Below are 18,482 nucleotides of genomic sequence, written 5' to 3' on the forward strand. Positions count from 1 at the left end.
CAGAGCCCACAGCATCTCCCACAGTGCAGCCAAGATACATGCAGACATTGTTGCTTGCTCCTGAGGTGCTGTGCTCAGTCATGGGTGCACCTCCCAGGATGGCAAGCTGGGCTTCCTGGCAGGGCTTTCCTGCCATGCCCCTTGACACCATCTGGCTCTTTTGGAGACAGAGCATGCTGCTCTCCCCAGTTTTCTTTTGCCAGTCTGTGTAAGCATGGTTGTAAAGGGCAAATCCCTGGGGGATGTAAAGCAGAGCCATCTGACTTACTGTCTCATGAATGTAGTCCATAACTTTACACCAGAAGTTTACAATCTCTTTTCGTGTATAAAAAGTTTCCTGTCATGGATTTACATCTACTCCATTGCTCTGATTTGCATGGAAACACTTGGTGTAATCTCTTCAGAGATAAATAAGTTAAATGATGCCATTATTTTCTGGATATTTACAGATGTCATCCTGCTGTGCTCCCGTGCCTGGATCCAAGATGGCCTGAATCTTTGATTTCCATTTCTGAAAGCTCTGGAGGAGAGAATGAAGATGTCAGTGTAGGAAGGGCAGGAGAGCAGGCAACATGATCAAGCGCTGTCTTCATACACAAGCATGAGTGCTCTGGACAAGCAGCAGATGACGGGACACCCCGCCTATTTCCTTTGCCAGGCAAGTGTTTAGTCTAGGCTCCTGCCCCAGGATGCAGAAGGGTGGGAAAGGAAGATGCCATGGTGCTCAGATGGGCACAAAGAGCAGAACCTGGACCCCAGCCACAGGGTGGTAAATATTCACTGTGAAAAGTCTCCTGAGCATAGCTATGGTCCTGAAAGCTTAGTAAGTAGAGTGCTCCATCAGTGGTTAGCTGAATGGCCTAGGAGATGGCCTAGGAGCATAAAGGTCATTCAGAGAGATCATCTTTTTGAGGGGTGCTGGAAAAGGGAGCATTTCTGGTTCTGTGACCAAAGTGCCATGCTACATTGAATGCCCTGAGACCAGATGTCTTCATTACAAGATATCAATAAAAGTAGTTTGAAAACAGATCTGATTTGCTACAGGAGCATAAGAAACAGATACCTTGATCTCTCTTTAAGAGTAAATGTATGTATAAGCTCCTGATACAAGTTTCTGGAATAAACTATTGGCAACCTTTTGTTGTTTCTCATTTAAATGCAGCTACAGGTAAATAAATGCCATAAATATATAAAAGAGAAACCAGTGGGACAAGGTGAAAAACAGTAAATCATTGTAATGAGGTAAAGTATGACATCCTTGCTGTGAACAGTAAAGGAAAGGAAAGGAAGGGGAGGGGAGGGAAAAGAAGTCATCTGCCAAAGTCACCTAACCTAGCTGAGATGCCAAAGGTAGGAGCTTCCATATTACCTATAATGCAAAGAAGTGAGAGAGGAACATCTGAACAGCATATCAGAGATCTGAATCACCCCCTGGAGAATCACTGAAGGAAAGGGCCTTGCTCTGAGGGAGGTGGATGTATGGGGCTAAATACTACTTGGCAGTGTTGCTTTCTGTCTGGAAATCACACAGCTGGATCTGCAGAGAAAGCAATTGGGCATTGTAGTGATCAGGGTTGCGACTATTATGCAGGTTTTCCTTCTGTGTGCAAATCCCTCACCAGGTGGTCAGTGTCATCTGTGATGCCTGGGCCAGCAAGGTGAAACCTGGCTTGACACCTTCCTTTGGACAACTGGAAGCTGCTCAAGTGGTGTGAGGATGAAAATACTGCCTCAGTATCGCTGATTTGCCTTCTACTGAACAGATGAAGGTTTACTGATGATAGGAGTACTTGAGGGGGCTGAGGACACGCTGAATATAAAATATTAAATATTAAACTGCATTAATTGTAAAAATGGGCATTTTTAAGAAAATAGAGACAACATTTGCTACTTTCCTAACAACTGATTGGTGAAATGTCTGATTGTCTCTTGGGGAGCACAAGTTTAAATTTATGGGATCTCTGCAGCTCTGTATTCCATTTTCCTTCAGAGACCCAAAGCAAGCTCGGAGGTCACTATGTTGGATACCATAGAAAAGTAGAAGCTCTTTAACACTGAAGAAGCTAGTAGTCTAAACAACCAGAATTCAATAAAGTGTGTCACCTTATTTCACAGATGGGGGCTTTAGTTGCAGAGAGATTTTAAGTGACATGTCAGAGGCACAAGCAATCACAGACCCAGGGTTCAAGGAAAAAGATAGGGTCCTACTGTATAGCAATATGAATCATTTGGGCACACATGGAGGTGTGTATTTGAAAACTGGAATGTTGTGAACTCCAAGAATGAAAAAAACCTTAATAAACACCATCTTGAGTTTTCTGGAGCAAAAAGATCCTGCTATTGCTTCTGTGTTGCTGGAGAGATTAGTGGGGTATTTATTACCTTTTACATTCATGCTCTGGCTTCAGTGTCCTGGTTTATAATGCCAAACCTGGGTAGTTTCATTGCTCCATGTCAGCCAGGAGGAAAGGGACGCAGGACAATAACAGGCATAAGCAGTTAGAGTGGTTACATGCACGTAAGTAACAGTCTGGGAAATGGTGAGAGCTGCTCTAGCCAGTTAGAAGTATTAGACCAACCCTCTATTTAAGCTATAGAGAAGGTTTGTAAGCTGTCCAGGTTTTCAGGCTTTGGGGTTGGGTTTTCCTCCCCTCCTTCACATTAACAGCTTGCTAGGAACTAGACAGCCACAAACTTACAGAAATGCTTTTCATCATCTTCCTGTGAATAGAGAGTATTTGGCAAACAACAGGAGCAAATCCAGAAAGCTGGCTTCCAGCTCCTGTATATCTAAGCCCCCATTTACATCCCAGCTCAGTGGGAAAGACCTTTCCCATTTCAAGCCAAACCGAGACTTGTGTGCCAGAGCTGCGAGCAGCATGAGGTAGGAAGTAGCACCATCAGATCAGAAAGATGTTTGCCTGTGCTGTGCCGGCAGTGTGGGACATGGTGGGATTGCAGCTGCAAGGGGTGCCACGGGAAAAGGGATGTTTCCCAACCTCCTCTGCAAAGCCTTGGGAGCGGATGTATCCCCTTCCTCCCCCGTGGTGCTGTTTAACAAATGAAGAAGCTGGGGCTGGTTTAGCTTCTCTTTCTGCCAGCTGCACTGTCTCTGGGGTGCAAGGGTTGCCAGCAGCTTAGCAATGGCAGTTCCCATGCCCTTGGAGAATGGGCAGCCAAAAGGAGCATGAGGCATGGGTCAGGACATGGGATTCTTCCCCTGTACTCGGCACTGGTGGGACCACACCTCAAATAGTGTGTTCATTTCTGGACACCTCGCTGCAAGAGAGACAGTGAGGTGCTGGAGTGCATCCAAAGAAGAGTAATGAAGCTGGTGAAGGCCTAGAGGACAAGTCTGATGAGGAACGGCTGAGAGATCTGGGGACTGGGGGTCTAGAGAAAAGGGGGCTGAGGAGGCTCTCTACCACTGCCTGAAAGGAGGTTGTAGTGAGGTGGGGATTGTCTCTTCTCCCAGGTAACAAGTGATAGGACAAGAGGAAATGGAAAAAAGAAAAGTTGAGGATGTTTAGATTGGATGTTAGAAAAAAATTCTTTACCAAAAGGACTGTCAAGCATTGGAACAGGCTGCCCAAGGAAGTGATTGGGTCACCATCCCTGGAGGTATTTAAAAGACATGTAGATGAGGTGCTTAGAGACATGGTTTAGATGTGGAGTTGGCAGTGTTAGGTTAACAGATGTCTTGATGATTTTAAAGGTCTTTTCCAACTTAAATGATTCTGTGATTCTATGACTTCTTGTGTTTTATGGATCTGCTCTGGGCACTTGGTGTTTGGAAAGCATCCACCCTTTCCTGCTGCTCCTACAGTCCCAAAGAGGCACATTGATTACCTGTGAGTGACAAGGGATGTCCCGTTGCCGGCCATGGCTAGGCGGATACTACCAGAGACACCAGCTGTCTCAAAGGTGCTACTTTAATGCATGATGACACAAAAGGAAGGAATTGATTCTGCAGATGAAATGCAAAGCTATTTTGACCTTTTAGAAAACACAAGACACTTAAAGAAGCAAACAGACCCCACCTGCAAAACTAATTTGCCAACATATCTGTGCAATATTTTGTGAAAACTATGCGGTCTGTGCTGCCCAGCACTCATCAGTGTGCATTTCTGACTTCCTTAAGAGCACAGCTACCTCATCTCTGGGTAATTAAGTAGTAGGAAGCACAAACTAAGCCTAAACAAACACTCTTTACACTAAAAAGGAAAGTTATTGTGTAGCCTTTCAGGATACAGTTTTCTGTTATATGCAATGACTCTAATGTCTATTAATTATTTCTAAATGGTTTAAGCATTATTTGCCTTTGGGTAAATTCTTTCTCTATAGTGTAATCTAACCTGTGGGAGGGTTAAAAAGAAACAACAGTGTTTTGCCAGGTCACCTCGCCAAACATAACAGATTCTTTTAATCATTATCACCTTCACCATCACACACCATGCTGAAGGACCTGGAAAAGGTTAGCAGTATGGTTTCCCGGACTCCATCCCACATGTCAGTGACTCACTAGGTTTAAAGAGCATACGTGTGTGGGCCTTTTGGGCATCACCAATCCTGCTATTGACAGCAAGAAGTGAGCATTTACAGCTGTTTAAGTATTGTCAAGGCCATTGTCACAAAGTAAAAAGTTTGGTGAGATTTTACTTTGAGAAGCTACAAAAAAAGTCTCATGAACATGGAAACCCAAACATATCTACTCACATAGAGCAGTCAGTTTTGTTTTAAAGAGGAGAAATAGTGCTATGTTGTGTGAGTCTGTATGGTCTACTACTCTGCGTGTCAAAACCCAAACTTTTATAATCAAATGTCCTTCCATTAGCTGAATTCCGAAGCATGACTGCTGAAAAAGAGTGTTAGAAGTATCATTAAAAACGAAGTAGCTTAGGAATATGTTTTTTTTTCCTATTACTACACTTTCTTTAGCAACCACACACTCACAGGAGATGCCATTCCCTTTGGCAGGACAGAGTTATGGGAGAACACAATGCAGAAAAACAAAGAAATCCTGCAATCCAAAAACTGGCTTCAGAACAAGAAGATAAGTCTTCTCATGGTTACACAGACGAAAACAAACCAAATTTGATTTCTAGGTACCCAGTACCTTCATGATCCTCTCATACAGCTCAGGCAGACAGGATCAGTGTAGTAAACGTTACCTAGCCTACTGCAGAGGGGAGAGTCCCTGTTTACTCCTGTTGGTGTTTATCAGCCCTATGCCATGGAGTGCCGCTTAGGCCAGCATTTCAAAAACCAGAATAGTGTCTTTCAGCCTCCTTAAACCAAAAGGGCTTCCACATTTTCAAGGGAATTTCTCTTGAAACACTGAAGCCACAAGGGTTCCCTTATGTGGATGTAAAGCACCAAGCACATCTGTCAGCACTCAATAAATTCAAATTAACAATAGGTCCTCAAAGGGCTACGTACTGCTTCCAAGATACCTCAACATGTGGGCAGGAAAATGGTTTCCCCACAAATAATGAAGTATGTTCTTGCTTAAATGAAGTTGTTTTCTTCTATGAAAGACTGATTTTACAGCTTAATGTGTGCACCCAGCAGGCAAGTCTGTCCAGCAAAAATGCCCTGGTGCAGTTTTTACAGCTTATAGCAATACTAGCAGTCACACAGGAAAATACAAACAGGCTTCATATTTTGCCTCCTCTACCCAGTACCACTTGAGCAAGGAGGACTGCAGAGACCTGAGTCATCTTTGACTCATCTGCTGGGTCCTGAGATGGGATTCACCCCCAGCAGCAATCCATCTACATTGTTCAGACACACGCTCCTGAATGGGAAGGGCAACCACTTGGCCAGTTGTCTGGTGGTTGCTCAGGGAATGACACATTGATTCATCACTTCATCCAGTTTGCCTGCCTCAGCCAACTCCCTAGCTAGTCCTCCCATCTCCTTCCACCTCTCCTGAGGCTGCTTCATACCCCCTTCTCAGAGGGTTTTCTGCTGCCAGTCCTGGCAGGGTGCATTGTTACAGCGGTGCTTGAACCTGCCCAGGTCTATGAGTTTGGGCAAAGGTGGGTTTGACTCTACACACAGCAGAAACAGTTCCTATTTCTACTTACCTAGCTTCAGACCTCTGTGCAGGAGATCATACCCAAGAAGATGTGATGTGAAGGAGTGTGTCCCTGGGATCTTTACAGCTCACTAACTTAAGAGGTTTTGTTGATTGTTTTATGTGGATAAGCTTGACTGGACTGTTCCAAGGATGTGTATGCCCTGATGCATAAGGACAAAGCAACAGTCCAGCCTAAGGGCATGCTTCCCTCCCCTTTGTTCCAGCCAGTCCAAGGCTTTTGTTTCCCTCAGGGCAATGCTTCCTCTTGGCAGTGTGGTTACTGCAACAGGGCAACACACACAGTATTTCCATGTCACCTTCTGAGTCTCAGGAGGCAGTTAAAGCATGCTTGCTGGGTCAGTATCCTTGTATGTTTCTCAGCTCATGTTTCCAGGTGTGTCTCCTGGCCAAATCCCAGCTCATCACAAGGATATGACTCAGCAAAGGTGTTTCCATGGAAAGAAGCTGAGCATATGCTAGAAGGGGGTTAGGATGTGTTCAAAAGGTCTTCTCGTCTTGGTGACTAGAGTGAACAAGAAGTGTGAGATGTCTCTTACATGCTTACCCCATCGGGTAGACATCTAATGTGTCTTGAAGGCCCCTGAGGAAAATGGGAATGGAAATGCTGTCTTTTCTTCCTGTCATCAAGTTTCTATTGTCACAGAAAAAGTACTCATTAAGTCTTCATTGGGATAGTACAGGGACACAGACAATATCTAAGACACCTAGTAAGAGTGTTGTGTGGGGCCAGGGTAAACTATCCATATCCAAATGGTTGTAACTGAAGTCCATGGAGATAAATCTGAGATGTTGTCCCACCTGGTTTTGGCACTACTACCCCTTTAGCTGTGGCAGTATGTTGCTTGGGGTAGGTTACAGAAGCTACTGGAGATGAAAATGTTACTTGCTTTTGTGGATCAGGTCAGGAAGGATATCAGGGCCTGGCAGAGCATTGGAACCTACCTAGGAATTTGCATGAGGCTGAGGAAACAGGAACGAGATGAGAAGAGCTGCTGCTTGCAGTGGTTCCTGGGTTGGGAGTGGGAAAAAGGTTGAGACATCAGTCACCTTATCTTCTGAGTCCCAGGGAGCCATTCTGCCTCAGAGCTGTAGCTTTTACTACAGCTCTGGTAACATCTCACCTCCTGTGCTTACCTTAGACCAGGATTTCTCAGGAAAAAACAGACACTTCTCCAATCTACCTACAAGCTTGTTCAAATGGCAGCTCTTTGGAATGTAGGAATGGGATGTGACTCATAGCTACAGAAAGAGAAAACTCTGTTCTGCGAATAAGAGAATTACCTGGCAGATGTGTATTTTCAAGCGTCTCTTGGATCAAGAAGTAGGAGCAACAGACACATCTGAATGTTTTTTGACTCTTTCACTGGCTCTGTACCCTCTCCTGAACTTCAACTGCTGTTAACCTCAGCAGGAGTTTTCTCTGTGAGCTCTGCAGAATTAAGCAACTTCACTAAAAGTCAAACAGGGCCATGACCCCAACAACAACCTTCCCCAGGGCTACAGAACTACATCACTAAATGCTAACCTTACCCCTCTGCCCTTGTCCTGCCCCAGGATGAGCTGGGATTCCTACCCTGTGATTCATCACATTTGGATACTTATCTACTTGTGGGAAACAGGTCCTGGAGAGCCATGTAACCCATCACCCTGCTCCTTAGCTATTACTGCAGTGCAACATGTGTCTCAAGCTTGATCTTCGTATCAACTGAAATAGAGTGTCTGCCATCTAGCTAATGTACTTCAGACATTCACTATCTTTTCCTTCAGCAATCTTACCCTAACAGCTAACCTTTGCTGCAATTTTAGTACATTGATTCTCATCTTACACTCTGTGGTCAAAGAGAGCAAATTATTCCCCCAGTTTGGCAAAAGTCATTCACCTAATGATAGTCATAAGACAGTTCTTGTGTCTCCTTTCAACTTCTTCCATGTTCCACTCCCTATGAGGGAATTAGTTGACCTTCTGAGTTTTTGAGAGGTGGATCCAGCACCTCCTTGCAACTAGGACCTGGTGAGATAGGAGCAAGAGGAGGTCGTCCCTTGGCAGTGCCAGCAGTGCACCACAGGACTGAGCAAACCCAGCTCAGGGTGGAATGACTGCAGCTTCAGTATTTCACAGAGCAGGTGTGCTCTGGGCTGTTTTAAGAATCAGGATGTTTGTCAAACCTCAGCTGGAGGAATGCTCTGCATATAGGGAGTGGCATGGAAGAAGTCATGAAGTCCAGGCATGAATCAAAAATGGGCTGAAAGACAAAGGGAAATTAAACAATTGAAGTGGGAGCGGTGTTGAGCCCTGATGCCTGCAGCCCTGCTGCAGCCCACCAAGGCATGAAGGCAGGATCCATGTCGTCTGTTGCTGTATGTCTACAACACAACTACTTACAACTGAGTTAATCACTCTTGAATCCCTGCTGAGTCAATGAAAAGGAGTATATGGCACATTTGAAATGTCTACTTACAGATGAGAAGTCCACCTTTAGTTTTGCTTCATTATTCCTGCTGATGCTGAGATACCTAGGATGTCTAGCTGCAAATGTCTTTATTTGTTCAGAGGAATCTGGTCTAGAGAGTTTTCCTTTGGGTGAGAAAGCTTTGATGTCATTCTTAAAACGCTTCTTTCCACCTTCCTTGTTCTTTATGAAAAAGAAGGATGTTTATCCTGCACCTTTTCTCATTCCAAGCTCCTCAGGTGTCCGTGTCATGTGTGACCAATCTTCTGATGGATGTCTGAAAACATCCACCACAAAACCGAAAACCCTGGGCTGCATCACCCATGAGCATAGATACGGGTGTATGGAATGAGGAGGGTATGAGCACGCTGTACCCATGTGTCTTGTCCATCCTATGATGGCAGCCCCTCCTCCAAAGGTCCATCCCCATTTTCTCTCAGAAAAACCTTAAGCTGAGCTGTGGCTATCTTAAAAGCTGCAGCTGATGAAGGGCCATGACAGCCAATATCATTGAGAGATGGTGATATGAGAGATCTCGATAGCTCCTGTGTACTGTGATAACCCAGACTGTTGCCATGCTATCAAGATTCTTGGAGTTACAACATAGAGAACTGCTTAAGAGGGGTTTTACAGGGGAAAGTAGGAAGGGAGTGGAGAAGTGAGGAGCAGGAGGAAGAAAGGGAAAGGGGGAGAAGGGCCCAGCTGGAGCAACGAGAGGGGCTGGAGTGACTAGCCGCCATCTCCTGCTCATCATCCACCTCAGAAGATGTTTCACAAATAACTTTTGAGATGGTTTAGGCCTCCTATCCTATCCTATCCTAGCCTAACCTAGCCTAGCCTAGCCTAGCCTAGCCTAGCCTAGCCTAGCCTACCCTAGGGTTGCAAGGGCAAACAGCACATTTTCCAGTGTTTCATCCAGGCCCATGTTTACCACTCGTCCTCTGGGACACTCATCATCTCCCCTGGGAGCTTAGTTGGCAGTCTAGCAGCTTCTGGGCAATTAAGCTGTAATTTTCAATTTCATGCTATTACTTCAGGATTCTCCTCTTGACCTGTCCTTAGCAACTCTCTCCTGACCTGGTGTTTTCTCTCTGCTAACTCCTCAGCTATAGCTATCGCAATCCTTGCAAGGACCAGACACTGTTTTAAAAACATGTCCTGAGGATCTCAGAGGTGTTTACTCCTTTCTGCTAAATTGCAGGCTTGTGGAGAATGTGACGTGTAACTTACAGTTCAGAGGCAGGGCATTTCCCACACTATAAAAGAGTGGACCGCAGCCACAGAAGTTGAAACGTCACTTAAAAACACTGCTATTTGAGAGGGAGGATTGCTCATTGCTGTTAAAAAGTACAAAAACACAATGCTATTCAAAAAAGCCAAAAAAAGAAAACCAAACTCTCCTGGCAATTTGTATATGTTTCAAGATGCTGATAGTTTTTAAAACCCTTTTTAGATTCAAGGGTCTCTGTGCCAAACTAAGATCCAGCAGTAAAAACAAACAGATAATGAAATAAGCACTGTGATGACAAAAAATGGGAATTGTTGCAATAATGTACTTTTCCAGGAAAATTAACCATAACATCAGTGCTGGTGAATCACGGGAGTTTTCTGAACCATAGCGTCTCCTGCTGATAAACATGATTTTGAAATCTTACGGTGTCATTATTTCCACATTAATGTTGGCAGTAGCTATGTAAAGGTTTTCTGGCACAGAAAGAAATTTCTCCTAAAAATCCTCACTTGGATTTTTTAATGCTTCCTAGAGAATTACATTAGATGAATGAGAATTATCTTCCAAAATTATTTACAAGTCTTCAGAAGTCTTGTCCCAGCTTCATCATGTGCAAGTATTTGTAAGCTACGAAGCTGTTCTGGAGAAATATGAAGCATAAGTGCTCTTGTGAGGAGAGGACAGACCCATAATTCTGATTCCTAGGTGGAGAGGGAAACTCTGCACAGTGTATTGCCTTTCAGTATCAAGCCGTGAATATCAAGTAGAAGAGGTTTAAGTCTAACAGACATATTCAAATCTTCCTCAATCAAACTTCTAGTGGACTTACGTGTCTTATGTGTCAGAGTAGGCTGGGTGATATGTTCAACTCCTCTAAACCAGGGGACTACCACTAAACAATGATGCCACTCAGAAGTACGCTACCCTGTGGGCATCAGGGCAGAGGCTCTGACTTGTTTGGGGAACAGGGTTGGAGATTTGTCACAAATTATTCACATGGTATCTGACTGTGATGCAAATCCAGGCTGGGCTGGCATCAGCTGCAGGATGTTACCATCACGATGTGGTGGCCTTCATGGAGGGGGTTGTAGTGATCTGAGATCCCCAGCTCAGTTTTTGCCTACACACGCTGTCACAGCTGGTGATAGGTAGCATTCCTCCAGGCAATTACAGTGGAAAAGATGGGATAGACATGAAGGATTAACTGTTCTCACTCAGCCTTTGACGTGTTCCTTCTGGATCACAGCTTTTGGCACATCTGTGCTTCTATGAGCAGTGAAAGAACTCTGCTAATGTGATAGCCATCATGAGCTGTGCCTGTGATCACACACACATAAACAGAAGCACATTCACTGATACAGGATGATTTTCTCTGTCAGCAGCAACACATTTCCAGTGGGGTCTCAAGGACCCCATTGCCACTACAGCGTAAATCCTTGCCATTAGTCACTGGGTGAAGCATGATGTTACCACACCAGTGTTTCATAGACCTGACTCTGGTTTTTTTCACAAGGATTCAAACCTCAGTTAATCTTTTACACTCCTGGGCTGAAGATCCCTACATAAAGAGTTTTTTGCTTTAGTGTCTTGCTGGATCTGAGACTAAAAGTGTGAATGGGTCACATCAGCCTAAAAATACAGGTGGTAGAAACTTTCAGGTTCTTGTCACTGAGTTATTTCTTCTTACTGTGGTACTGTTATTCACAGTAGTCACAGCAAGAGTCACCCAGGCACAAAATCCACATACAGTGTCAAACAGGAGCAGAGGGAAGGTGCATCAAGACCCAGCCAAGACATAAAGATGTGCCTGCCATCTGCAAAGGGTGGGGATGAGAGATGGCTGTCTCTCTGCACTGAGTGCAAAGGAACCTATTGAATTAATTTAGATAATACAGTAATGCTTGACAGCTGAAGCTAAATAAGTCGAATCCCACCTGTGAAGCATACATGGGTAAGATAAATATGAAAATAGCCTCATGGTTGATAATGATATAATGATATCCAGTAATTAAAAGAGGAAATTCAGCAAATTCAGACTAGAGGTAAGGAATGTTTTTAACCAGAGATAATTAACCATTGGAAACACTTATCCAGGCTTGTGCTTGATTCTTCCATCACTGGCAATTTCCAAATCAAGATTGGATTGGTTTTCGGAAAAATGTTCTTTGCTTCAAGCAAGAGTGACTTCAGGAAGTTCACTTGCTTGTGCCTGATACAGCTTAGGCTGGAAGTTACTGCAAGTTAGGTAGAGCAGGCCTGGAGGATCAAATGGAGGAAGTATCTGGGTTGCAGATATACTCTTTTTCTGCATATGTAATTGGTATTACATCTTTGCAATGCCAGGAATCAGCTCTATTGTATACCCCAGCATATAAATCCAGTCAAGACTCACTTAGGGCAATTTCCTTCAGGGCTTGTGTCAGGACATTGCTGAAATATGATATTAGCTTGAGCTTCAGTTTCTAATGGCAGCTTAAATGCTCCCAAACACCAGCTTAGTTTCACTTTAATTGTATAATGATGATCTTATGAACATACCTTGCAATCATTTTCTTGCATAACAGAGGAGCATAATGGTGTCTGATGGCACAGACTCAGTGTCTTCCTTGCATTCCCATATTGCAGGAGGAATCTAGGGGGACCTGCGTATGGGAATGTATTCAGAAGTGTTTTGCTTCTTATTTCAGTATTTCTTCATATCTCATTAAGAATATAAAAGAATTCTTATGAACAAAGTCAGCATAATAGCTCCCTCTGTACAACTGCTGTTCTTTTAACCCTATCATTCCCAGTTGTGTGCTGGAAGGCATTGGAAAGAAATAAGCAGCTGTCAAAGTAAGGCTTGTTTAGGCTGGTATTTGCTAAGGGAGAGGAGGATCAAAAACCTTAGAGCATAACAGCTAAACAAACCACAAACAAAGGCTTAAATCCTCTTTCTAGTTTCTTACTGAAAGGTAGCTCCTCAGAGATTGTAGCTAATCATATGGCTAAATCAGTAACCGCTGCTACTGGTAGTCATTAGTTCATTATAGGATATTCCCTATGTTAGCTAACATTCAACTCACTCCAGGATATGCATCTCAATTCAAGATTTAAATTGACACCAGAGTTTACAATGCAAAATAAAGTTTATTAGTAGAGTTATTATGGCTGTGATGATCCAAACCCACAGACAATGTTTATAGAGAGTAGTCACATCTTTTGTTAAGACAATTTTCATTTGGAAAGACTTGTTTGGCTTAAATGCCTTTCTTTTGGTCTGAAATAGAATGAGGTTTAGTTACGCTTAGGGTACTTAGCTTGTGTACTGTAACAGCTAAATTTGGGTCATACTTTATTGAGCACACCATGTACACACAACTCCTACCGCCACAGCTCTGGGAGTATCAGCCAACAACCTTCATTATGTAAAATGGAGACTAGTGAGCCTACAAACACCACACATATTCTGCTGTTACTTGTATGGCAAAGTGTTCCTGAACAGTTGGTCAAAGCTCAGAGCCCATTTAGCTGGAAACTAACAACTCTCCTACATTTTACTGAGCAGAGAACTGCTATTCCAAGAAGCATCAGAAAAATCCCCTATTTTTAAAGTAAATAAACCAAAAACAGCTATGTAAATAAGTGGAGTTAATAATTAAAGCCAAGTAACACCAGAAACCTTAAAGAATAACAGTTACCCCAGGGAGAGAGGCTTTGCTGTACTTGAAAGAACACAGTCTATAAGCAGCAGGGCATCCAAGACTGGTTTTGTGCTATGTTTCACTCTTTCTCCAAAATCTCTGGACTTCTTCATGAAGTTCATTGTTTAGTAATGCCCCACATAATAGTGCAGCCATCTGAAAATTTCCAGTATCACATTTAAGACCTAGCTCCTGAAAACAGCTAAACATGTGTGTTGCTTACTGATACAAGACTCATTGACCTAGATCTGCAGAACGAGAGGATGCATCCAATCCATCCTGTCAGAAACTGTGCTGTACCCTGTCAGTATACCCAGGCTGCAGACAGCAGTTGTTTGAAGCAATTTTAACCAACTTCCTCATGTTTTTGTATCACTGTATCACTTACAACACAGCCGAATCTTGGATCAATTGAAATGTAAGGGCTTTATTCCAGAAAAAATATTACTCTTCTCCTGCTGTGAGCAATTCCTGAGAACAAAGCAATTGGAAAGACTGCAACCTCAAGCACGGAGAGATTAGTCAGGGATTGGTGCCACAGCCTGGACAAGTGTTTAGTCATCCTGACACAGCGCCTTGACCAATAAGTTCCAGCCTTGTTTGCTGTCCTCACTGAGGAGGACAGAAATATATGAGAATCTAAAGTTCTGTGGTAGACATCTGAGTCAAGCACTTACCACACGGCTGTTACACCCACTGGTGTTTGGTTTACTCAAACTTAATAACTCTTCAGTATATTACATGGATGACAGAAATGCTGTAACTTCAGCTGGATTAGCAAAGCAGAATATTGCTATAAAGCAGTGGACTGTAATCCTTCCAGCGGGCATGGTGGTCTTTTCCTCTGTCCCTTCATAGTGTAGGTTTGTGGGTCTCTGCCCACAGGAGTTATTCGGACAGAATATGTGATCGTCCCTGGCCAGGTCTTCATAATAATTTCCTTTTCCATCAGAAAGATTGACTAGTAAGGGATTTACTTTCTACTTGAACTAACCATTCTGGTTTCCCATTTTTCCTAAGCTCGGGAAAATCTCTCAGGGTTTTACAGAGATATCATGCTATTTACCAAACTATCAAGACTTTTTTTGCCTGAAAGCTTTGAAAAGTGAATGATATGAAATTGCACCCTCTTGGAAAATCAGTCTGACTTCACTTTGTTTGGACCTCCAGCAATGTGTAACTTTAACCCAGCCCTTTCCTTGCACACCTGCTTTTATGGATGCTGTTGCAACCAGTGCAGATACGGCTTACAGGAAGCTTGGAAGGTCCTGAAGCTGCCCCTGATTCATGAACATTATTCTGCACAGGCAACAAATACAGAAGCCTCCTTTATCAATTTCATCTAAGAAAAGGCAGGAAAAAGTCACTCTGAGTACCCCTAATAGGAATATCTTAAGGGAAAAAGAACCTCTATTTTGGTTGCTAGACTTCATAGTGTGTATGTACATGTATTCATGTGTTTGTCTACGTAATTATGTCTCTTTCTAATATAACATATATATCCTGTAGTATATCACCACAGACTTTTTTATTATTATTATATTAGGCTAACACTGAGTAGAAGACAGTTTCTGGCAGAAACTACAACCTAAAAAAGGCAAGAAAGATAAAGAAGAAAGAAGCATGGTTACTTATATTGAAATAAAGCATGGAAAGATTGCCCACTTGTTTCCAGGCCATCTACAATAACTGCCTGACTCAGGTGCTTCAGTGATTACAGCACTTAAGCTCAAAAAAGGAATGAATTTCCAGGGAGCCAGCTCCCTGCTCGTTATACTGCCAGTGGAGACAGGTAGTAGGGGGTATGAGCAATGGGTAACGTCACTTGCCAAAACAAGAATAAAGAAATGAATGATGATTACTGTGTCTTTACCAAAAACTTGACTTCATGCCTTGGAGGTTCTATTTCTGTGGCTGCTGAGTCTGTTAGTTTGGCAGAAAAAGGGAAACAAAATGCAAGTCGAGTGATCCAGCTCTGGCATGCTGTCAGGGAAGCGTCATGAGCATGGGCTGGGAGATCTTTCATACAGACATCAGCATATGAACAATTTCCAGACGGGCTCCTCCAGAGCCTGACAGAGTGGTTATAGCAAAGAGGAGCAGATCAGAACACAGAATACAGACAGCTCTGATCCACCAGTCACTAGCAGCCTCATTAACAATGTCTCATGAAGGGCCATGAAGATGATGAAGGGACTGGAACATCTCTCATACCAGGAAGGGCTGAGTTAGCTAGGACTCCTCAGACCACAGGAAAGAAGGCTCAAGGAGGATCTTATCCATATGCATAAATACCTGACAGTGGAGTAAGGAAGTCAGGGCTATGCTGTCCTTAGTAGTGTTGAGTGACAGGACAAGAGGTGATGGGCATAAACCAAAATACAGGAAACTCTTGTGGATAATAAGCTCTTTTACTATGGAGATAGTTGATCACTGGTTGTCCAGAGAGGTTGTGGCATCTCCAGCTTTGGAGATATTCAAACCTGACTTGACATAGCCCTGAGAAACCTGCTGTAGCTGACTCTGCTCTCAGCAGAGGTCTCTGCCAACCTCAGGTATTATCCTGTGATCCCATGAAATGGAACCAGACTCTATATTTGCTACCACACCTCCACAAAGGGGAGAGTCCCCCTTTCCGTGGTGGTTGGTGGAAGATGATCATTTAGGGGGTACCTGCCAAGAGGTCTGCCAACTTCTCTACCTCCCACAGGGCAGAAGCCCAGTCTGCTCTCCAGGCTGTCTGTGCAATGTAGCAGCCACAACATGCTTTGTCTACATTATCCCACCCAGAAGTTATACAAACAGGTCCATAAACCAGCTGCCCAAGTGACTGAGATAAGGTTTCCCCCATAGTAGTGTTGGCTAAGGGCAATGTAGAAGAAAAAAGGCCCTCCCATCCCACTTGCAGTGCTTTTGGGCACAAGAGCAGCCCAAAGGAGGCATTAAGAAGTGCAGTAGCAATGTCACAGCTTCACTCCTGCTTACAGCATTGCCATTGTTGCCTTTCACTAGCTCCTCTGAAACACAAACAATTTAAATAAGGCATAGAGAAGAAGGGTCAGTGCCCTCAGTCAGCTAATTAATGGTGCTCTGAATGCAGTGGAGACTATCAAAAGGCAGCAGGGACACGGAAGGAAGGAAGGAAGTGCCCTTCTAGAGATGTTACAAATGGCCTTACACGCAAACAAATGCCTGTGTTCTGGAATGGCAAAAAGCAGTTTGTTAGAAACAACTGTATATCAATGGGGGCATGCTGCAGAACGTGTCTTGCTTAGGTTTCCTAAACTGCTGCTTTGATGCAATTTGCTGCTTTTCCTGCTTTGCAATTTTCCATTCTGTACCTTGTTCAGCGAGGGGGGATTAGTGAGAAGCGCCTGTAGTCAGCTAAACTGCCTTTCTGGCAGAGTCTCATGAGGAAACCGTGGGGATCAGTAAACAGAGCTCAAAGTGCGGGTGGCCATGAGCTGCCTTTTCTCCCTCTGCATCTGTAAAGGAAGTAAGAAGTGCAGCAGTCAGCCCTGTCAGACAGGGGAGATATTTCACAGGAAATAATGAATGGCTTCAGGCTCATAATTCTCTTGCAGAAAACCGTGCCCAGTTATCTTGAAAAATGGACACTTCAGGCTGATTTGTCTCTTTCAAACACTGAGGTATAACACATGCATAAAAGCATAGAACACAGACTGAAAAAGCTTATGCCTTGTTTTTTAGCGTAATTATATATGCTGTTTATTTTGGAGGATAGTGGATGATAGAAAGTTCAAGGTCTCTGAAGCAACAGGTGTAAGATTTCTTTTTGGTGGCGGGCAGTTGCCAGCATAATCCAGAGCAAAGAAGTCCCTCTCTGTATGTTCATCTGGAAGGACATAAAGCAGCACAGTCCATGACACAGACTGTAGTGTGAGGGTTCTATCTTTCACTACCATAGAAGATGCCTGCTCAGCATGTTCCACATCACCTCTTGCACCCACTGACTCCTCTGCAGCTGCAGACCAGGGCACAGGCACATCTCCTGCTGTGCCCCACCAGGAGAGCTCCCAAGGAGGGATGACATGGCAGCAAAACCATTGCTGGTGGCATCCGGGAAGAGCTGCCAATTGGCAGAATAGGCAGGAAGAAGGTGTTATTACAGCGTGTCTGCTGTGTATGACTGAAAGCTTCCCGGGATGCTGGCAGCACCTGTAGGATGAGGAAGAGGAGCTCTGTGTCTCCAAGGAGGGTGAGCCTACAGTCTCGTGGCTGAGGGAGGCCAAACGTGACTCCAGAGACAGCCATGCTGCTAAGGAGGACTTTCTATTTTGGGTAATGTGCGTCAGAACAAGACCCATGTGCGTGGTGAGCAACAGGAGCTGAGCATGTGAATCGCCACCAGTGACCGTGGTGTGGGGCCAATCCCAAGGGGCTGAGGTCTGTCCTTGCTGAGTGATCACATGTTTTGGGATAGTCAGGAGCAGGTGCATGTTACTGGGAACACTGGGATGGTCATTTCCCCACCCATGACCTTAATGCCTGTCTGGTGACCTGTCATTACAGCATCCCAGTGACAGATGTGATGACACACCCCACCTCATCGTGGTGGTCCATCCCTGCCAGTCCTCTAGCCCTGCCATTCTTGCACCTCAGAAGTTATTACAGGACAGAGGGCAGAAAGCCTAAATATCTCATGCCACGTGATGAGGACAGTCAGGACATCAGCTTAGCTAAGGCCTGTTGTTCAACAGGCAGACAGGTGTTGTTCACAGCAGACCCAGTAGCTGACAGCCTCAGCTGGGAAAAGGGCAGCTGGGGAGGCCAGCATGTGAGATATAACACCTTAGCTCTTCATTGCCTGTCTTCCTCAGGGCTATGCACACTGATCCTGGTTTGAAAACCCTGCTTTTACGCACGGCAGGTTGCAGAGGTACAGCAGCCGGAAGAAAACTAGGTCCTCATCATTTTATGCTGATGCCTTATAACAGATGACTTTCAGTCACTGGTTACCCAGAGATGTTGTGGCTGCCCCATCCCTAGAAGTG

At 44.2% G+C, this 18,482-nt stretch overlaps 1 protein-coding gene across 2 annotated transcripts in view; it reads right to left on the reverse strand.

The window, feature by feature from the left end:
- The window catches only part of LACC1 (laccase domain containing 1), a 259,421-nt gene that overhangs the window by 138,971 nt on the left and 101,968 nt on the right, over window positions 1-18,482 (reverse strand). The gene's annotated exons all lie outside the window — the stretch shown is intronic.

Source organism: Pezoporus occidentalis, unplaced genomic scaffold (genome assembly GCF_034315485.1).
Source record: "Pezoporus occidentalis ecotype Australia unplaced genomic scaffold, CSIRO_AGI_Poc_V1 ctg122, whole genome shotgun sequence".
Classification (NCBI taxonomy): Eukaryota; Metazoa; Chordata; class Aves; order Psittaciformes; family Psittacidae; genus Pezoporus; species Pezoporus occidentalis.